Raw genomic sequence first — 22,903 nt, 5'->3', positions numbered from 1 at the left:
TAATTTCCCCGTGAGGTTGTTCTCTGTTTCTCTACAACTATAGTCTGAGTCTATCAATGCTGCTGTTATCCAGCATGGAATTTTTGTTAAAGTTCCTATTCAAGCAGTATATTGTGACACATAATGCACATGCTACTTACCTTCTATAACGATAGATCTGTAAGAAACATTAGTTATAGATTCCTTACCTTAGAATTACCCCCAGGCGTCGGACTGGATCCGGAAAGTTTTTTCGTCAGCAGTACCTCTGCGCATCTGAAGGTGGCAGAGTCAGAAGTCAGCTCCGCGTCCGTGGTCGGCATGGTGGCCGACAGGATGACGTCGCTACTTAGACACCGCCCTCGCACGCTGACGTCAGTTCTGTAAACGACTTTCCGCGCCAGAAAGCAGAGCCATGCAAGACACTGACCATTGAGGCACAAAACTAGGGCCCTGAAAGGATGTCCTTAACCCTAGAAATCAGTTCTCAGAACTGGGAGGATGGGTGGGGCGGTAAGGAATCTATAACTAACTAATGTTTCTTACAGATATATTGTTATCAAAGGTAAGTAATTTGTGCATCTGAAAGAAACACGTTAGTTATAGATTCCTTATCTTAGAATAGATACCCCAGCAATACCAACCCCAGTGGTGGGTCTGCGAACCAAGATCACACCAGAAAATCCTGGATAACAGAACGGCCAAAGAAGCCGTCTCTCCGGACTTGGCCGTCCAGGCAGTAGTGTTTGGTGAACGTGTGCAGCGATACCCACGTGGCTGCCTGACAGATGTCATTCAGAGGCACTCCCCTTCCCAAGGCAGTAGTGGCTGCCGTCGCCGTGGTTGAGTGAGCGCGTAGCCCGACTGGAGGCTCCTTTTTAGCTAGAGAGTAACAAGCCTTAATACACAACACGATCCATCGACAAATGGTGCGTTTGTGTATGGCCCGAACCTTCTTTGCACCCACGTAACCAGCAAAAAGTTGATCATCCACCCGGAACTGCTTTGTGCAATCAAGATAGAAGGATAGTGCACGTTGTGGGTCCAGGCGGTTAAGCCTCTTTTTCCTTTGAAGGATATGGAGGGGGAAAGAAGGTGGGTAAAGTAATAATCTGCCCGATGTGGAAGGCAGTGACCACCTTAGGAAGAAAGGATGGAGAGGTCCTGAGAACCACCTTGTCCAGATGAACAGACAAGAAAGGAGGTTTTGAAGAAAGAGCCCTGGAGCTCACTCACCCTTCTAGCAGAAGTGATGGCTACCAGGAAAGCAGTCTTAAGAGTCAAGAGACATATAGGACAGTTATGAAGCGGCTCAAAGGGAGCGCACATTAAATAAGTTAGCACAAGATTCAAGTCCCACTGAGGCATAATGAAAGGGATTGGAGGAAAAAGATGTGTTAAGCCTTTTAAGAAACTGTTAACTACCGGGGACTTGAAAAGAGAAGGCTGATCTGGCAGCCTGAGGAAGGCAGAGATGGCTGAAAGGTAGCCCTTGATAGTGCCCAGAGCAGAGCCCTGCTGGGCTAAAGAGAGAAGGAGCAAGAGTACTTCAGAAAGAGGGGCAGAAAGGGGATCCACAGCCTTTGCTGTGCACCATGCCACAAATGTGTTCCACCTGCAGGCGTATACTGTCTTTGTGGAGGGGCGCCTGGCTGCCAAGATTACGTCACAGACTTCGGGAGGCAGGTCGAAAGACGTCAACTGCCGCCACTCAATCTACACGCAAAGAGGTGGAGGCTGGACAGGTTCGGGTGGAGGACGTTCCCCTGCTGCTGCGACAGAAGATCCTCCCGAAGAGGCAGTCTAATCGGAGGATTGATGGCCATGTTGAGCAGCTCGGAATACCAGATTCTTCATGCCCAATCCAGAGCCAAAAGAATGACTTTGGCCCGGTCGCACCGGATCTTCTTCAGCACTCTGGGCAGAAGTGGTATAGGGGCTAAGGCGTACAACAGACCGCAACTCCACTCTAGACGAAAAGCTTTGCCAAGCGAGTGCCGCCTTGGAAATTCCAATGCGTAGAATTGCTGACATTGCACGTTCTCTTCGGTGGCGAATAGATCTAACCAAAGCTCTCCCCACTGTTGAAAGAGACCTTGCACCACCTCCGAGTGAAGACGCCATTCGTGATCCATCATGCACCTGCGGTGGAGGTCGTCTGCCCTGGTATTCAGAGAACCTGCCAGGTGTTGAACCACCAAGGAAATTCCTTGATGTTTCAGCCATGTCCAGAGGCCTGATGAACAAGTTACTTACCTTCGGTAACTGTTTCTGGTAGAGACGTTGACTAGCCGCAGATTCCTTAACTTACAATATCCCCAGGTGTCAGACTGGATCCGGAATTTTTTTTGCAGCAGCACCTCTGCGCGCCGGTGGACGGCGCCACACAACCCCGCCCGGACGTCGTCCACGTAGCAGATGTCAGCGAGGTCATATAAGTCCCTCCCAGCGATGTGATGTCAGTTTTCTTTGGAGAATCTTTTCAGCGGCATAACGCGGAGCCACCAACATAAAACTGTGAAAGTACGGGAATAGTGTGCAAGGAATGAAAATCCATGAATAAAGAAGGAAGGTGGTGCAAGACACCATCGTAAAAGACAGAAGTAGACAGCCCGCATATAAGAGAAAAAGCTGCGAGAAAGAGCCCCGCAAGCTAAGCGAAGACTCTTCCTCAAATGCAACAAGGGAAGAATGTCCTAACAGACAGAAATAGACTGCCATTACAACGTGGAACTGTGTCGGCCGGCAAGAAGGGAGCACAGAGAGAACAATAGTGCACTGCAGGAAGGTACAAGACTGGCACTGCCCCTATAGTAATGGAGGTCTGAAACAGAGGTCAACAGATCCCCAAAGGACGACTGTAGAGGAGGCCAGAACCCTGAGCCAATAGAGAAGGCGAAAGGGAGGGAAGGCAGCAGGAGAAGAAAAGACAAAGAAGATGAATCTCCTGGTGAAGGTGAATCAAAAGGCACCATTTTACAGGGAGAAACCTTTAGGAGAGAGCCAGCTGTATATGGTAATCCTCAAAGGGACTCCGCAATGTGGGCACACGTGAGAGAAAAACCCATGGTAACTGAAAGAGGCCAGTGGAGAACCCCACTTGATAAGGTTATCACAGAACGGGCAGGCCGGATGGGCGTTAAGGAATCTGCGGCTAGACAACGCCTCTACCAGATACATCGTTACGGAAGATAAGTAACTCGTACATCTGATAGAGACATCTAGCCGCAGATTCCTTAGCCATACCCCAAGGGGAGGTGGGTCTGCGACAGAACAACAAAAAGCGCCAAGCACTTGAGCCGGTAACAGAATGACGGACAATGGGGGAGGCTGTGGCGGAACAGCCAGACGGCAACCTAACTAGCTCGGAAGAGCAAGAGATAACGGGATGCAGACATCCCAAAAAGTGCCAGAATGGCGCTACACTATAGCTGTACAAGCATGAGAGGTAGAAACGGCACCAGCCATATACCAGAATAAAAGAAAGAGGAGAAACAAAAAAAGGAGCCACTCTCAGCTTAATGGCGCGCCATGTGAACACTTACCAAAAGGTTGAGAAGAAAAATGAAGCGATGCAACCAGAGCCTACCAGGCTAGTTCATGGAAGGAAGGCCAGAGAGGCTACAGCCAAGAACCAAAGTTCAAGAGGTAGAACTCAACAATGCTTTTAGAAGCGCAGGCAGAAACAAAAAACACACCAAGTGCACACCCAATCCCAAAGGGGGGGACAGGGGGCGAACGGTAACAATCTGAAGCACGCTGATGTGGGCCACCACAGAAACATGCACAGAGCAAACAGTCACAGAGACCACAAGGTGGCGTAGCTAAAATAAGAATAAGACTGCCCGACCAGGAAGCGTGAAGACTAAGGTGAGAACCAACACACGAAATACAGATATGCAGGGTGTAGACCTAGGACGACTGACATCAGAAGAGCCGTCCCGCATGCCCAGCTAATATAACATAGAGTGATACCTAATGAAGGAGGCACATCCCAAGGAAGGGGCAGAAGGGGCACCAAAGTACCAAGGGGTAGAAATGGAGGGAGAATCTCAGAATTCTGAACCACACCCTCCTACTGGAAGGAAAGCAACCCTGGTCCAGAAAGAGAGAGAGAGAGAGAGAGAGAGAGAACATTCAGTACCTGAACACCAAGAAGGGAGCAGTGCAAAACTGGGGAACCACTCCAATAAGTGGAACACAAAAAGGGACCTCATTGGCAATCCGCATGTATCACTGAAAAGCGCCCTGACACATGGAGCCATTGGACCAGACCTTGCAGCCTCGAAGAGAAGTAAAGACGCAGGACGAAGAGTACCCATGGAACTTGTATATATACATAATATGAATATATATATAGCAAAGACGGGTAAACGGGCCACAACTATGCAGCATGGTTGCACAAGAACACACCTAGTGCATTAATGGCAGACAGTATCCGAATTGAAAGCGTGATAAACACCGTAAAAACCTCCCAAAGAGGAGAATGAGGGCAATAAGCAACATGACCCATGACATATAGAAGAGGCGCCAAGGCACAACATTGAGCACCGTACAACGGCAGATAAAAGCACCAGGTGACACATAGATCCCAAGAGATCTTAGGCCCAGTTGACATAAAGCAGAGCTATATAATAGCATACAAGTACCCCACACGAAGAACGCACACCACAACACGGGGAACACCTCTTAGGGTAAACCACCGTCAGAAGACCAGGTACAACAATCTGTGGAACACTGCCTCAGGAGGCGAAGTGCCAGCTCAAAACGCATAATGCATTCAAAGGATGCTAAATAAAAGGGTAACTACCCCCGACCATGCGAAAAGAAGACCTGATGCTTACTGCCAGCCTAAAACAACGCAGCTGAAGGATGCTAAACGAAAAGGTATCACCCCAGAACAAACGCCTGAAGAATAGAGGCCTAAGGTGGAGGGCGAAAGCCCGCAAGGAGGCGCTGAACAGCCGAATCGGCGTGAGCATCAAACAAAACCTCATCAAAGGGTAAATCAACAAGTTGCTCCTGGTTATTCTCCAGAAAGACACTATCCTGCAACCAAGCATGGCGCTGCAAGGCAACCGAACCAGCCATAGCCCGGCCTAAGGAATTAGCAGTATCGGCCATCCTGGAGAAGATAAAGGAGGTCAACACTAGCACCTTCAGTGGTGGCGGAGAGCAGAGACTCTGCAAATTCCCACAGGGCAGAGGTAGCCCGAGCCAGGACACACACTGTATTTAGGGACCGTAGGGAAGCACTAGTGGAGGCAAAGATGTTTCGACCCCATGACTCAAGCCATCTGGACTCCTGGGAGGCAGGAAGCATTAGCCAGGGCAAGGAAGGGAAGGCAGTTTGCAAAACAAACCCCAGCACGTCCGGATGTACAAATAGGCAAACTGGATCAGGTGGAGCAGGACGGTGGCGGTGCAAGACAGAACGAGCCACCGCATCACCGGAAGCCGGCCGAACCCAGGTACCCAATACGGCATCATAAAGAGATGCTTCAAAGGGCAGAAGCGGCTCCACATTCCCTGACCCGCGGTGAAGGACATCAAGTAGAGGGTCCACAGACAAGGGCGCTGAAGAGGGCTGCATGTTTAAAATCCGAGTAGCCAAGGAGACTACTCTCAGAAAAGCCGCTCCAGCCTCGGAAGCCCTCCGTGGAGGGGACAGCAGCTCATCTGTAGGTGAGGGCTATAAGTTAAACCTCCCAAGACACTGAGGGTGCGACCAATGCCCACCTGAGGAGAGCCCCATTGATGAATGAGGTCCTGATGGGGCTCTTGAGAGGCCGAGGAGCCTGTCGGGTCCGGGGGCTCCTGAGCAGGCAGGGATCCTGCCGGGTCCACATATTCTAAGGGGGGCACAGGCAAGGACACATCCGGTGTCGCCGGGCGTGAGGGTGACGCCAAACTCTCTTCGGACACTCCCGAAGAAGAGTCAACAACGCGGCGTCGATGCGGCGCCAAAATGAATTTAGTTGGCGCCGATCGAGCCCCATCCGGCGCCGACTCGGCTCCGTACGGCATCGAGTCGACCCCGTCCGGCGCCAAATCCATGACAAGTTCCCCTTCCGAAGAAGATGGCACCGGAGCCGGGGATGCCAGCCGCCGGCGCCCCCTCAGCCTCAACCACAACAGGCTCCGACTCCAAAGAAAGAAGCGGAGGCGGAGCCAGGGAGGCGAGTTTACAGCGCCGTAACGGCGCTGACCCCAGGTCCGGACAGGTGGCCGCCTGCCCAGAAGGCCGAGGTGTGCTCAAAGCAAGGCTCTGAGCACCAGCAACCACCTGCGACGCCACAGGGAGCCCCACGGGACTATGCGGCGCGGCAGGGGTGCTATGGGCCGTAGAGGGGGACCCAGCCGGGCCGCACCCGGACGACACCACATCTCCGAAGTCCCTGGAGGGCAAAGGCTCATTGAGCGCCGGGGGCGAACCCACCGGCGAGTCCGTCGAGGACCCCTAGAGTAGCGGAAGCCCCGAGGACGCCCCAGGGATGGGAGAGGACCCAAGAGGGGCCTGCAGAGCCGCGGCATAGGCCTCAATTTGGGTCTGAGTCGCCCCCGCACCCAGATAGGGCGGATAGAAGGGGGGGGGGGGGGGGGGGACCGTCGGGGGCGCACATCCGGAATGTTCCGGGAACCAGTGCCCCCGACAACAGATGAAAGTGAGGTTGAGGATTTCGGCGACATGCGTCACAACTTACAAATAAGTGGCGAACGACGGCCCCGGGCCGGGAGGCGAGACTACTCCGACCGGGACAGCCGTGCTGAAAGAAGCTTCATCCGGCGCTCCCGCTGGGACTTCGGCGAGAGGTGTTGGCAGGCGTCGCAGTCCGTGGGGTCGTGGTGCTCACCCAGATACCACATACAAATAAGTTGTGGGTCCGTCGCAGACATTTGCCACGAACAGGGAGAACAAGTTTTAAAACCCAAAGGCATTGCACAATGTTCCAGACGTGAAGCATCGAAAAAGGGCCTGAAAACAGGCCAGAGGAACTGCTTACTCATGATCCGCGTTGGTCGCGGAAAAGAAGAAGGAATCTGACGTCAGCGTGCCGGGAGGGACTTATATGACCTCGCTGACGCTACCTATGTCCCCCGAGGCGCAGAGGTGCTGCTGCAAAAAAAAATCCGGATCCAGTTTGACGCCTGGGGATGTTCGAAGTTAAGAAATCTGCGGCTAGATGTCCATCAGATATAGGGTCCACGACCCCACCCCGCCCTGTTTGTTGCAATACCACATGGCGGTGGTGTTGTCCATAAACACCTGCACTACTCTTCCCCGGACAGAGGCAAGGAATGCCTTCAGTGCAAGACGAATCGCCCGGAGCTCCAGAAAGTTGATGTGAAGCCCGAACTCCGCCGGAGACCATATGCCTCTGATCTCCGCCTCTCCCATGTGGCCGCTCCATCCCAGAAGGGAGGCATCCGTCACCACAGTGTGGTCTGTTTGGGGAAGGGAGAGGGATCTGCCACTGACCCAATCCTGGGTCGTAAGCCACCACTGCAGTTGTTGACCAGTGTCCTCCGAAATCTGGACGCAATAGGACAGATTCCCCTGAAGCTGTGCCCACTGGAACTTCAGGTCCCACTGCAGAGCCTGCATAGGATACCTGGCATGATCGATCAGCAGGATGCAGGAGGCCATGAGGCCCAGCAGCCTCAGGGTCTTTCTGACCGAAACCCGGGACAGAGGCTGAAAGATCGGAATCATAGCCCGAATATCTCTGACTCGCTGTTCGGGAGGATAGACCCGAAACCGCGTCGAGTCCAGAACCGCTCTGATGAAGAGGAGCTTCTGAGAGGGAATCAGGTGCGACGTCGGCACATTAATGGAGAGCCCCAGCAAATGCAGGAGGTCAGTCGTAGTCTGGAGGTGGGAGACAACTGCCTATGGGTGAGCCCGCCTTCAACAGCCAGTCGTCTAGATAGGGGAAGACTGAGACCCCATATCTGCGCAGATGAGTTGCGACCACCGCCATCACTTTCGTCAACACCCGAGTGGCGCTGGTAAGGCCAAAGGGGAGCACGGTGAACTGAAAGTGCTCGTGGCCTACCATGAACCGCAGGAGGCCCGGCAGGACGGGGATGTGAAAATAAGCGTCCTGCAAGTCCAACACTGCCATCCAGTCTTGCGGGTCGAGGGCAGACAAGACCTGAACAAGCGTCAACATCTTGAACTCCTCCTTCCGGAGGAAGCAATGGACGTCCCTGAGGTCCAAGATAGGACGCAGGCCCTTGTCCTTCTTGGGAGCCAGAAAGTAGTGGGAGTAATAACCACAACCAAGAGAGCCGTAACTTCCTGCTTGAGAAGGGCCAGATGATCCTCAGACATGCGGTGGTATCGCGGTGGCATCGCGGTGGCATGGCTGGAGGGGTAGTCTCGAAGGGGAGAGAGTAGCCCCTTCGGACTAATTACAAAACCCACCTGTCCGAAGTGAAGGTGCGCCAGTGGGGGAGGTGATGGCGAATCCTGCCACCCACTGTCGCTTGATGGGCCTGAAAGGTCGGACTAGGAGGGTTTGGAGGTTGCTGGAGGGGGGGGAGGTATTGGTGGACTGGCCCGCCCGCTGGCCCCCGGAATCTCACCGGTTGTTTGCACGTCGCCAGCCGCGCAAAGGTTGGGTAACTTGCTGCGGCCTGTGGACTTGGGTGGGACATAGCAGGGCACCCCTTCTGTAGCCACGAAAGGGGCGAAAAGCAGACTGCGCTGGACGGGAGGAGAGGCCCAAGGACTTGGCCGTAGCCCGCGAGTCCTTGAAGCGCTCTAGGGCGTTGTCTGCTTTGTCGCCAAAACGGCGACGGCCATCAAAGGGCATGTCCATCAAGGTGTTCTGGAGATCCCCTTAAAAGCTAGTGGACCTCATCCAGGCGTAGCGGCGAAGCGCTACCGACGTTGAAATGGTCCTGCCCAGAGAGTCTGCGGTGTCCAGCCCACAACGGATCGTAAACTTTGCTGCATCTCACCTGGTGGTGACAGCCTGGGAGAGCACTGCCGGGGCCTCCTCCAGACACTGAAGCAGCACTTGCGCCACCGTATCCCACACTGAGTGCAAATAACGTTCCAAGAGACATGCGGTGTTTACGAACCGCAGTCCTAAGCTGTCGGAAAAGAACATTTTCTTGCCAAGATGGTCCAGCTTCCTGGGTTCCCTTTCCGGTGGGGCGGTAGGGAAGGCACTTTTGGAGGTGATGGCTTAGACCACCAAGTTCTCCAGGCTGGGGTGTTGAGAGAGGAAAGTGGGGTCGCTCGGAGCCGGGCAGTGGCGTCGGGCGATCATCCTGTCCCGTGTTGGGTCTGGACCACGTGCCCAAAAGGACTTTGGTGAGGGCCTCATTAACGGCAGCAGGGGCTCCTTAGAGCTCGACGCCGGTTAAAGCACCTCAGTCAGGAGGTTAGTCTTGACCGCCACCGAAGGAAGCTTGAGGTTGAGAGCCTCGGCCGCCCTACGCAACACCACAGTGTAGGACGCTCCCTCCTCCGTAGCCACGATAGGAGGAGCCAAAATGCCAAAGTCGGGAATAAGTGTCAAGACCACTGGCATCCCCCAGTTCTGCTCAGTATCTAGCTGGTCAGTTAAAGGGTCACCTGACCACTCCCAGTCCTCATCATCATCCTCTGAGTGCCACTGTTGTTGGAAAGGGACCCCAGGAGTGAACAGGGGCATAAACCCCCACCACCCCCCCGGATGCTGGATCCGGCATCGGACGACAACGGTCCGGCTCCGTGTCCACGTTGTGAAGGAGGCCGGGGTCGCCGCCGGCTGGGGAGCCAACCGGCGCCGAAAGCGGTAGTGGTGCCGTAGGAAGCGGCGCCAGTGGAGGGGTAACGAGGTCAACCGGCACCGATCTGGATCGAGGCTTGGATCCAAGGGGGGCCTGCGGCGCCGGGCCAGAGCCACCGGCAGTTAAGACCTAGGCCCCCCAACCGAGTCCGCGGGGCCCGAACGCACGCCAGCGGGGTCGGTCCACCAAAAGATGGCATGCATCACCTGGTAGAACATACGAAGCTGGGCGGGGGTCGCTCCGGGTCCTGGAAAGGGAGGGTAGTTTGGAGTCCACCCTTCGGGCTCTGTGCGCTGAGCTGCGGGAGTGGCACCACCCGCGTGCCTCGTCGGATCGGCCGACCGACGAGAAGTCAAAGAGCACCGACGCTTCTTCGACTTCTTCTTATGCTTAGACTTACCCGACCCCAGGTACGAAGACTTCGATGATTTTGAACCGGACTGGTGGTGGATCCGCGACTGGTCCCACGACCTCCCTCTCGACCGGTACCTCGAACGGCGCGGAGCCGACTGTTGGCGCTCAAGCAGCTTTTTGGACCGTTCCCGCAAAGCCTTCGGCACCATCGACCGACAGTCGGAGCACGACTTGGGGTCGTGGTCGCGCTCCAGGCAAAAGAGGGACACGCAGTGCGGATTAGTCACCGACATCAGTCGGTTACAGGAACTGCATGCCTTTAAACCGTGCATCCCTTGTGCACCTGTTCGGAGTCGGAGACACGAAACAAGAAGTCGACAAAAGTCGAGAAAAATGAAATAAAAAATTGACTGAGGTACCGCTCTTCCCGGATCTGCGCTGGCTGGCACGGAAAAAGAAAGAACTGACGGCAGCGCGCGAGGGCGGCATCTAAGGAGCTGCCGCAACGTCATCCCGGCGCCCACGACGCCCAACGCGGAGCCGACCGTCACCACCTTCCGACGCGCAGAGGTACTGCTGACAAAGAAACTTTCCGGATCCAGTCTGTTTCTTTCAGATACTTTATTCAAAACCACTCTTAACATTTAAGGTTTTTCTTCAAAATTGGGTTAATGTAAAACATACCAACAAATTGTCACACATATAGAAGTACAAAACATGTGGCGGTACAGCTCCTAAACAAAGAATCCCAGAAAATGGTAAAAACATACCTCTTCTTGTAGTGTTCACAGACAGGGCAAAAGAAAAGTAAGTGAACTATAGAAATAATGGCAATCACAGGAGCAGTCAAAGGCTGACTTGTGAGAGATTGGCTGGTATGCAGAGACAGAAAGTATCTCATTCCTAAGTGTGTTGTTAAATTTCTATTACATATGTTTTTCACCCACAACACACAGACAATGTTAGTGACCAGGGCAGTATTTGTTAGGAAGATATATACGCATGTTCTATTTAAACTGCCCTACATCCTCCCGTTCAAGGTTTTTACCGAAGAACAGATCTTTCAAAGGTAACCAGTGTCATTTAAGTGTGCAAACTAACCTGCAAGGCATTCAGGATGGGGAAAAAATATGCACACTACCAACGTCACAGCACATAAAAGGTATCTGAAATGGATCACACCTTAAGCAAGAGACTAAGAAAAAGTCAACATACCAACTCCTTCATTCAACTAGTACTTCGAAGAACTGATAGTGCTGAGACCCCAAAGTAAACCTTAGGTAGCGGCTGCAAGTGGGTAGGATTAGCAGATGAAATTAAACATGCAGGAGATCAAGGGACATTAGCCCACCTCCCACGCTGCAGTCCAGTAGACCCTGGTTTAAGGACAGGATTTTGAAATTGGCATGCTAAAAAGATTCCGAGGGTCAAAATTAGACCCCACGCCTCTGTGGGGACCAAGAAGTGCAGGGTGTCAAAATCTGTGCTCCTTTGTTCAGCGGGGAAGAACTTCTGCCTCCAAATTTGCCAGAGATTAACTCCTGGTGGGAGGAGGGCAGACTGGCGGAGATGACAGAATGGGTAGGTCGTATCCCTTTCTGACATTAGCTGAATGACAAAGTGATCTGTTCTGACTGTTTAGTAATTGGTGAAGAAATGAGAGGCCTTCCTCCTAACAGAAGTTGATGTTGTATACGAGGTGAGTGAAAGAGGTTTTTTTTTTTAAAATTTTTTATTCGAAACCGTTAGCACACAATAGAATACAAACAAGGGCCTACAACCACCAGGGCCGGCCGCTATAGAGCCCGAGGGCCCGCAATGTAGCGCCACACACTCAGTTGAACCATAAGCAAGGCGCCCGGCAGTTTGTAAGCACATATAACAGGCCGTGGCCATAGGCCGAGAGCAATTGAAAACAACAGTTTCATTTTGTATTATATGTAAAACACACTCAAGGCAATGAGAGTCTAAGGTAACAGCGTGCTCTTCCCGGGACGGGGAACAAAATATAATGTCCAAAACAGTACCTGTCCGGAAGCTGTAAAGGGGGGCCATGGGATAACAAAGCATGGAGCACTCCCGCGGAACGCGCGGCTAGGGGGTCAGAGCAATATCGACCTCTAATGGCAGAGGCGGGGTGCAGATACGTCCCCGATATAGATTCCACGGACCCCATACCCTAGTCCATTTCCCTGGCTTACCTCTCGCCACATACGCCGTCTTTTCCCTAAACATACACCAGTCCATATTCTCCTTCCATACATCAATCGTGGGCGGCCTCTGGGAGCCCCATAGCTGTGCAATGTTACGCTTAGCCACCATGTACCCCAAGGTCACCCACTGCGTCTGTGCCGCATTGCAATCATTCGGTTCCCAGACATTCAACAAACACCTAGCCTCTGGCAACAGGGCCACGTGCGTGACCCCCTCCATTACGGCGTGGATACCGTTCCAGAATCGCACAACCTCCGAACATTCCCACAATATATGAAGGAACGTGCCCGGCAGGCCACATCCACGCTTACACAATCCATCCAGCGAATAACCCATACGCAGCAAACCGGGCCCTGTGACAAACTCTATGGAGGATCTTCAGCTGTACAAACCGTAGGCGGGCCGGGATCGCCACCTCTTTTGGGGAGGCCACCGCCGATACCCAGTCCTCATCGTCCAATCCCAGGCCATCGCCCGTCCACGCCTCCCTCAAACGGAGCAGCAAGTCCGCACGATCGTTAATGAGGATATAAATCAGGGAGATAGTGCTGTCGGGCACATAGCCATCCAACACTCTGTCCTCCAGTGGGGAATACTCGGGGATAGCAGTGGCATCCGGAAAGACCGAACAAAGCGCATGGTAGACTTGAGCGTACTGGAAGTACTCTCTATCGTTTAATTTATATTCAATTTTGAGCATTTCGAACGTTTTGAAAGCACCCTTCGTCCACAGATCACCCACCTTACATATACCGATCATATCCCATTTCTCAAAGCCTTTCGATCTCCACAAACAGCCCAACCGCCCAGAAGCATACAACGGCGTCGCCCGAGTCAAGCGATCCCTCCACCCCATCGCAGCATTCGCCGCGTGCCACACCCGTACCGCCACACGCATGGGCCCCGTCAACCGCGTGTCCTGGGTCACCGAGTACAGAGCCCTATTATAGTCCCCACCCGGAAGCAGGTGTTTATCCATCTCGAAGGCCTGGTTTAAGGCAGGACCATATATCCCGTGGTTTACCGCCGCCAACTGAGACGCCCAATAGTATCGTTTAATATCGGGGAGGGCGACCCCCCCATCATACCAAGGGAGCGTCAACTTGGCGAGAGCAATCCGCGGCCGCCTGTCCCAAAACAGTTGGAGCTGAAGACCCTCCACCTCCCGTAAATAACGGGCCGGCACGACATCAAGAGTATTTTGCAAGGCATACAAGAAACGAGGCAGCTACCTCATTTTAAACAACGCCGCCCGTCCGAGCGGCGAGAGCGGAAGTCGTCGCCATCTCGCCACGTCGGCCTTGAATCGTTGGAGGGGAGGTAGAAGGTTTCGCTCATAGCGAACCGCGGGGTCCAGGGAGATAAAGATTCCCAAATATTTGAACCCCGGGGTAACAATCTGAACCGGGCAACCCCGCGGCAGAAGGGGGGCATCCCCCGAGAGGACGTAGACGCACGACTTGGCCCAGTTGATGAGCAGGCCGGAGTTGCGGCCAAAAGAATTCAGCACATCCACCACTACAATTAGCGACTGCCGGGGAGACGTAAGATACAGAAGGATATCATCTGCGTACAGGGAGACACGGTCTTCAAATTCCGGCGTCCATCTAATGCCTCGCAACGACGGCTCCCAACGCAACCAGGCGGCGAGAGGCTCCAAAGAAAGTGCAAAGAGAAGGGGTGATAGCGGACACCCCTGCCGCGTACCTCTCCCCAGTGCGAAGGGAGCCGACACCCTACCATTCACCACCACCTGAGCCAGTGGGTCAGCGTAGAGTAATTTTACCCAACCAATAAACTCCGGGCCGAACCCAAATTTCGCCAACACGGCCCAAATATACAGCCACTCCAAAGTGTCGAATGCCATAGTAGCATCCAAAGACGCCAAGATGGCCGGCTCACGTATGAATTCCGCTCTAGCAAGCACGCCGTGCAACCGCCTCAGATTTAGAGCGGTATTCCGATGGGGTATAAAACCGGATTGATCCTGATGAATCAAGTCGCCCACGACCCGAACCAATCGGTTGGCCAACACTTTAGCCAGAATCTTGGGTTCCGCATTCAACAGCGAGATGGGCCTATAGGAGGCGCAGCGATCTCGCGGCTTCCCCTCTTTGTGTATCACAACTATGCTGGCGAGGCGTTGATCAGGGGGGAGGAAGCCCGCCGCACGCGCCGCCAGAAACATGTCTCGAAGATACGGTGCTATCTTATCGGGACGCAACTTGTAGAGTTCGATGGGAAGACCATTAGGACCCACCGCTTTGCCCGAAGCAATCGAACGAATGGCCAAAGCGATCTCATCCGACGACAACTTCGCCTCCATCAACACCGCGTCCGCCTCCGCTAAGGTTGGCAATGCAATGTCTCTAAGCAGGCTGTGGGAATCCTCCTCCGATCGCACCGAGACCGAAGAGTATACCCCGCGGAAATGAGCCGCGAAGCAGTCAACGATCTCAACCGGATCAGTCACACGCACTCCATCACTCCTCTCCACAACGGGCACCACCCTGCTAGCTCTCTCCTTCCTATCCAGCCACGCAATCAGTTTTCCGGCCTTATCCCCCACATCATACAACCGCCCTTGCTGCTCTCTACTCATCTCTTTGGCAGCTTCCGTGACTAACGCTCTGTAATCTGACAGTTTGAGGCTAAGAACATGCAATTTCTCCTCAGTAACCCCACTCTCCAGGTCCTCCTCCATCACCGCAATTTCCGCTTCCAGGCGGACCACCTCCGCTCTCTCGCACTTCTTGGTATGGGAGATAAGGGACAAGGCCTGCCCCCTGACCACCACTTTATAGGCCTCCCATAGGGAGATGGCCGACGACACCGACCCCACGTTCTCAGTAAAGTAGTGATCAGTGGACTTGACCAACTCCGCGCGGATCTTAGGGTTACGAAGATACCAGGAGTTAATGGGTGCCACTCTCCCCTCTGCCCCAGAGACAACCCTGAGCTGCAACCATACAGGGGAATGGTCAGAAATACCTCGGGCTAAGTGACGCACCTCCCCAATCATTCCAGCTTGGGTCGCCGGCATAAGCATATAGTCAAGTCTCGAGAGACTCCCATGGGCCCCCGAGTGGAAGGTGTATTGCGCCTGTCCCGGATGCATCAATCTCCAGCAATCTACAAGTCCCAAAGTGTCCAAAAAGCCACCCAACCAGGCCTGAGCCCTTGGGAGAATCCTGGGAGGGTGGCGGTCCTCCAACCCGGAGACAACGGCATTACAATCTCCACCCAGCACCAAAACCCCCCCAGGGAGTCCCAGGACCAAACGCCCCAAATCAGCAAATGTAGCCGTTTGCAACCCCGGGGGTACATACACAGCCACGAGCGACACAGTCCTGCCCTCCCATCTCCCCACCAGCGCCACATATCGCCCCCTATCATCGTGGAGCACCTCGTCCACTTCCAGCGGGAGAGAGGCCCTGATAAGAATGCCCACTCCCCTAGAGCCAGAAGTGAAACCAGAGTGAGCGGCAAGGCGATAGCCCCGCCTATTTAGGGCCTGGAAAGAGTTCCCAATCAAATGTGTCTCCTGCAGGAAAACAATGTCGGGCGAGGTTCGTTTCAAGAACTGCAACACCACCCCGCGCTTGATCCTGTCCCCCAGACCGTTCACATTCCACGAAAGGATTCTCAATCCCTTACCCCCCATCCCACTCCCGCACATGATACACACATCCCGGAGAACGCAACCCGGAAAATTCAACAGAAAACTTCACATTGCCTTGCAAAACAAAAAAACAACCATCCCCAACAACCCCCCTCCCCCACAATCCCAGAACAACAACTCCCCCCTCCCTGCACCCCTGCTTGAGCCCAAACAGCCCCCCCCAACTTGCAGTGTGCCTGTCGCCCTAACCTATACCACAAAAAGAACCCCAGAAGGAGGTAAGGACTCCAATAAGCTCCCCACAACCCCCAGGCACTTGAAGGGCATGATGTACCAGATTAAAGTACAACTGCGCCAAGGTACCAATCCTCGCCAGTCTAGTCAATCGCCATGAACCAAGTTCTAGTCCCGTTCCACCACATCCCGTTCGTTTTCCGCCGTCCGACTGTCTCGGTCCTGTCCCCGCGGCAGGGCATCCAACCAGTCTCCAACTGCCTCCGGCCGGTCAAAAAAGTGGGAACGACCCTGGAACTCAACCCGCAGCCTCGCCGGGAACAACATCGCGTACTTCAACTCCATGTCCCTCAAGCGCCGTTTCACACCCAAAAATCCCAGCCGCTGTTTCTGGACCGCTTGCGTGAAATCCGGAAAAAAGCTGACAGAGTTTTCAAACTTCAGCGGCCCCGCCACCCTCGACGCCTGAAGGATAGCTTCTCTATCCCGAAAGTTGAAAAGTCGGGCAATTATAGGCCTTGGGGGAGCACCCACTTTGGGCGCACCACCCGGAATCCTGTGGGCCCTCTCCACCGCAAAGAACTTGCTTAATCCCTTAGGCGCAAGATGATTGATCACCAGATCCTCCACAAATAGATCCGCGGCAGAGTCCTCCGATCTTTCCGGCACTCCGATGATGCGAACGTTATTCCGCCTAGCTCTGCTTTCAGAGTCCTCAAGTCGACGATCCGTCTGGTCACTGGCCAGCCGCAGCCGGTGGACCTCCGTCTGCAGGGCTGCAACATCCACAGTTAGGCTCGACGCCGCTTGAGACAAAGAGTCGACCCGATCGTTGGTTTTGGACAGGTCTGCCCTGACCAAATTCACATCAATAAGGACCGCGTCCAATTTATGCGCCAGGGTATCAAACCGCTGACCCACCGCAGCCTTCATCTCCTCAATGGCGCCCATAACGTCCTGCAGGGTCAATTCTGACGATGGGCCCAAAACCTCTTTAGCCCTCTCAGGCGATTTGTGCAAGCCACTGGGGGATCCCCTCAATTGCGCATACCGATCCATATTGTTGGCCTGTGCATAGGCACCCCTCCGAGTTGACTTGGGTTTCGACCGTCTAGTTTAGTCGCCATCGTCCGGAGGCCACCAAGGTTGGCACTCGTCGAAGCCGGGGACAGGGACCAGTTGACCAAATCAATCAAACACCGCAGTCGCGGGCAGGAAGTCCGTGTGTAGCCCGAGAGTCAGGCCAGACACCTCGCCGTCCGCTCTCCTCTGAGACACCGAGGTCCCTCAGCCGATCTCAAAAAATCCCCTCGAAAACGAAAGTGAAAGTGCGGGGTACGCGGCGAGTCAGGCTCAGCATGCCGCTGTTGTTCACTTCGTACCCGGGCACTCCACCAACTCGAGATCGGGACCTAGGCAACAGCAGGCCGCAATATTCGGAGGGCGACCATTCGGGTTCCCAGCGTCCGATCTGAATTTGGAAAACGGGTGGCACCTCAGCGCGGATACATCAGCAAGAGCCCATCAAGTTTACCAGGATTTAGTCAGGATAGACGTGGGAGGTTGCGGAGGCCCTCGAGAGCCGTAAGCCTACGCGGCCATCTTGGTCGCGCGCTAGGCTCCTCCCCCGAGTGAAAGAGATTTTGGAGAGCAAGCTGAAGATGGCAGGGGCTGGGATAGCTACTGTTGCTTGCATCCCTAAAATGTATATTAAACGCAGATAGGTAGCTGCGACAATAGCAGATGTCACACAGCACTCAACTAGTGAGGGTAGAAAGTCTACAGAAAGAATACTTGTTCAAAGACTGATGCTGCCACACCCCTGCTCCCTTTAAAGGCAATGATAGCGTTACTCCAAAAGAATAACCACAATATCCTAAAACAATACACTGGAGCATTCCAACAATCTATTTTAAAAACACAGTTTGAGGACAAATAACCAGAAACGTCTGTCCACAAGTACAAGTGATTGTGATATATTTTCCACATCTTGAAAACATTTTATTTTGCAAAGGATAGGCCAGGGATTATCAGGTCTCTGTACGCTGGAGTCACCCATGACTGAATAGCTATAACAGTTCATTGTCAGCTTGAAAATACTGATGACAGATGAGGCCAAATCTAACAGTCAATAAGGCCATAGAAAAACCTTGAAAAACGTCCCATTGGGGAAGAAACACGTGCCGGCTGATGATCATGTACTTGGCTGTAAGCATGTAAGCACAATTAAGATGACGAAAATATATCACATGACCATGGAATTATGGACTGAATTTTGTCATTTGTACTCAAACAGTGTTATTTAAACACATTGTTCGAGTGCTCCAGTATATTGTTTTAGTATACCTATGATTTATTCTTGCCCTGAAGGACAAGTTACTTACCTTTGACAATGCCTTATCTGGTAGAGACATAATCTAGCCGCACACTCCTTCCATGACAATTTTCCAGGCGTCAGACTGGATCCAGAAGGTTTGTATCTGAGCAATACCCTTGTGCACAAGTAGGTGGCATTGGTCGGCACTGTGTGATGTCGTCATCTCTGCCATTATGATGTCTGCATCACCTATATAGTCCCCACCCTGACAGGCTGACATCAGTTAGTTTCATGACTTTCCACACCAGAACACAGAGCCATGAAATCCACGGACATTGATGAGTTTTGAACAACTAAGGCCCTGAAAGGGAACAGTCCTGACCCTAAAAACCTACCCGCAGAACGGGTGGATCGGTATGGAATCTGCAGCTAGATTATGTCTCTAACAGATAAGGATTTACCGAAGGTAAGTAACTGGTCTTCTGATTCCTTACTTAAGAATAGATACCCAAGCAATACCATTCCCGGAGGAGAGACTGCAGAACAGTTTAGACCAGAAACTCAGGCAGCCCATAGCGGCCAAAAAGGCTGTACCCGCTGACTTGACTGTCCAGGCAGTAGTGCTAGGTGAATATGCGCAGTGATGCCCATGTTGCTGCCCGACATGTCAAGGACTGGAACTTTAAGTTGGAATGCTGTGGTCGCCGCTTAGGCTCTGGTAGAATGAGCCCTTAAGCCTCAAGGTGGCTGTTTTTTAGCTAGAGCGTAATAGATTTGAATGCAAGGGATGGCCCAAGAAGAGATCATCCTTTTCTGCACCGCACGACCCTTCTTCACTCCCACATAGCCCACATAGAACTGGTTGTCCACGCGGAACTTTTTTATGCAGTCAAGGTAGAACGACAAGGCTCTTTTTGGGCCCAGATGGTGGAGTCGCTCCTTTTCTTTGGAGGGCTGTGGAGGAGGGCAGAAAGTGGGCAAAGTGACGGATTGCCACACGTGGAATGGTGTTACCACTTCGGTAAGAAAGAGGCCTTGGTGCAAAGCACCATCTTATCAGGGAAGATGGTCAGGTAAGGAGGCTAAGAGGACAAAGCCTGAAATTCGCTCACCCTTTTGGCAGAAGTTATGGCCACTAAAAAGGCTGTTTTGATGGAAAGGAGCCAGAGGGGGCAGTTGTGCAGAGGTTTGAACAGAGCACACATTAGGAAGGTGAGAACCAAATTCAGGTCTCACTGAGCTATGATGAAAGGGGCAGGTGGAAATATATGTACACACCCCTTAAGAAATCTATTTACAATAGAGGCTTTAAATAAAGAGGGTTGGTCAGGAAGCCTCAAGAAGACAGATCAGGACAAAAGGTAACCTTTGAGGGGCCCAGAGCAGAGTCCTGCTGGGCAAAGGTCAAAATAAAGAGAAGGACACTAGAGAGTGAAGCAGAAAGAGGATCAATAGATCTTTCTGAACAGTATTTTACAAATTTGTGACACCGCAGGCATACACTGTCTTGCTGTCAATTGCTACCACTCGATTTCCACGCAAGAAGGTTGAGTTGACAGATTTGGGTGGAGGACCTTCCCCCATCTGCTCCAACAGAAGATCCTCCCAAAGGGGCAGCCTGATCGGAAGATTGATGCTCAGATAGAGAAGGTCTGGATACCAGACTCTCTGTGCCTAGTCTGGAGCCACAAGAATAGCTTGGGCCCGGTCACTCCTGATCTTCTTGAGCACTCTGGACAGGAGTGGTATTGGTGAAAAGGCATACAGGAGGCCTGAGCGCCCCTCGAGATGAAAAGCATCTTCGAATGAGTGCCGACTTTGAAACTCGAGTGCATAAAACTGCTGACATTGCACTTTTTGGCGGAGACTAAGGTTACAGTTTATTACATGTAACTCCAGTTCTTTCGTAGGGGTATTTCCATGATTGTCATTAGCGTTGAATATTTCTGCCTGCCTGCGGGGGACCCTGGAGCACTTTTCCAATATGTCTCCTCAAGTGCAGACGGTCGCCTTTTGTCAGGAAGGCCTTGAATACTCACTTAAAGTCAATATACAGCCTATCGAACAAGTTACTAACCTTTGGTAACACATTAGCTAGACTATCTGGCTACAGATGACTTACCTTTGAAGTTCCCAGGCGTAAGACTGGATCAGGAAACTTTTGCTCGAGCAATACCCCTTGCGTGCACCGTCAGGTGACTCTATTAAGCTCAGTGTGAAGTCATAGGCATCGTTAGCGCCGGTTATGACGTTGCGGTCACCTATATAGGTGCCACCCAGGTGCGCGGACGTCAGTACTTAGTTTTTTCCACGCCAGAAGCGCAGAACCATGAAGTAACTGACGTAAACATGTGCAACTAGTGCCCTGAAAAAGGGAGTAACCCTAGCACTAACAAAATCAGTTCGCAAAGTGGGGAGCCATGGGTGGGCCTGTAAGGAATCTGCAGAAAGAGGGTCAATAGACCTTTCTGTACAGTATAATACAAACTTCTGCCAAAGGTAGGCGTATACCGCCTTAGTGGAGGACCGCTTGGCCGCCAAAATAACATTGCATACTTCAGGGAGAAGGTCAAAAGCCATCAACTGCTGCTGATCAATCTCCACACATGGAGGCAGAGTTGACGGGTTTGGGTGGAGGACCCTCCCCTGCTGCTGTGACAGAAGATCGTCCTGAGGGGGCAGTCGGATCGGAGGATCAATACTCTTTTTCAGAAGTTCTGGATATCAGACTGCCCTCGTCCAGTCCGGAGCAACAGAATGACTTGGGCCCTGTTGTTCCTGATCCTCTTCAGAACCCTGGGCAGGAGTGGTATGGGCGGAAAGGCGTACAGCAGGCCTGCGCGACAGTCGGCTTGGAAACTCCAGCGCACAGTATTGCTGACACTGTGCGTTCTCTTCAGAGGCGAACAGATCTCACCAAGGATCTCCTCAGTGCTTAAAGAGACCTTGCGCCATCCCAGACTGGAGACGTCATTTGTGAACCACTATGCATCGACAGCTGAGTTTGTCCGCCCCGGTGTTCAGAGAACCTGTCAGGTGTTGAACCACCAGGGTTTTGCCCTGCTGTTCCAGCCATGTCCAAAGACGCAGAGCCTCTCGACAAAGGGTCCACAACCCCACCCTACCCCACTTGTTGCAGTACCACATGGCGGTGGTGTTGTCCGTGAACACCTACACTAACTTCCCCTTGACAAATGTCCCCTGATCTCCACCTTTCCCAGATGGCCGCCCGATCCCAGAGGTGACACATCTGTCACAACTGTGAGATCTGGTTAGAGAAGAGAGAGGAAATCTGCCGTTGACCCCATCACTGCAGATCTCTCGTTGCTCCTTCTGAGATTTGGACCACGTCGGTGAGATTTCCCCAATGCTGTGCCCACTGGAACTTCAAGTCCAACTGCAGAGCCCGCATATGCCACTTGGCAAGCTTTACCAATAGGATGCAGGAGACCATGAGGCCTAACAGCCTTCGAGTTAGTCTCACCAAAATCCAGGATCGAGGCTGAAACATCGGAATCATAACCTGAATACTCTGAACTTGCTGCTCAGGATGATCGACCCAAAACTGCACTGTGTCCAGCACATTCCTGATGGAAAGGAGCATCTGATAGGGAGTTAGGTGTGACTTTGGCACGATGCTAGAGAACCGCAGTGAGTGTAGAAGGTTCGCCATAGTCTGGAGGTGGGAGAAGACAGTCTAGGGAAAATTCACCTTCAACAACCAGTCGTCAAGATCGGGCAAAATTGGCACCCCTGATCTGCGCAGATAAGCTGCAACCACCACCATCACCTTGGTGAACACCCAGGGGGCGCTGGTAAGGCCAAAGGGAGAACGGTGAATTGAAGGTGCTTGTGGTCTACCGTAAACCGCAGGTAGCGCTGATGGGCAGGAAGGACGGGAATGTGAAAATAAGTGTCCTGCAAGCCCAATGCTACCATCCAGTCTCCTGGGTCCAGGGAAGACAAGACTTGAACTTGAGTGAGCATCTTGAACTGGATCCCCTGTTCGGGATGTGGAAGGGAACGGGACTTGTGAAGTAGAAATTAGGCCACCAAGCTTTCAGGTTAGGGTGGTAGGTGAGGAAATTTGGGTCGCCATGTGCAGGGCAATTGGGGGGGGGGCGATTGTCATATTCACAGGAACCCCTGGGCTGGGCTTGGACCAGGTTTCCGGAAGGACATCAGTCAAGGCCTCATTGAATGGCAGGGGGGGTTTCGAGGCAAAGATACCGGGCTGCAAGATCTCTGTCAAGATGGTCGTCTTGACCTAACTGAAGGGAGTTGAGGCTCCTCAGTTGCATCGGCGACAGACAGGGGGAAGGCGAGGCACGCATCAACTTCTTGTGTCAATTTCTTGTGTTTCTTATGCCTTTTACCTGACCTACCCAACTACTTAA

At 52.8% G+C, this 22,903-nt stretch overlaps 1 protein-coding gene across 1 annotated transcript in view; it reads right to left on the bottom strand.

The window, feature by feature from the left end:
- TDRD7 (tudor domain containing 7) overlaps positions 1-22,903 on the bottom strand; it is a 991,711-nt gene that overhangs the window by 183,003 nt on the left and 785,805 nt on the right. The gene's annotated exons all lie outside the window — the stretch shown is intronic.

The sequence above is a fragment of the Triturus cristatus genome, chromosome 2_1 (genome assembly GCF_964204655.1).
Source record: "Triturus cristatus chromosome 2_1, aTriCri1.1, whole genome shotgun sequence".
In the NCBI taxonomy this organism is placed as follows: domain Eukaryota; kingdom Metazoa; phylum Chordata; class Amphibia; order Caudata; family Salamandridae; genus Triturus; species Triturus cristatus.
Note: the sequence above shows the minus strand (reverse complement) of the source record. Positions and strands in the feature narration are given on the sequence as shown.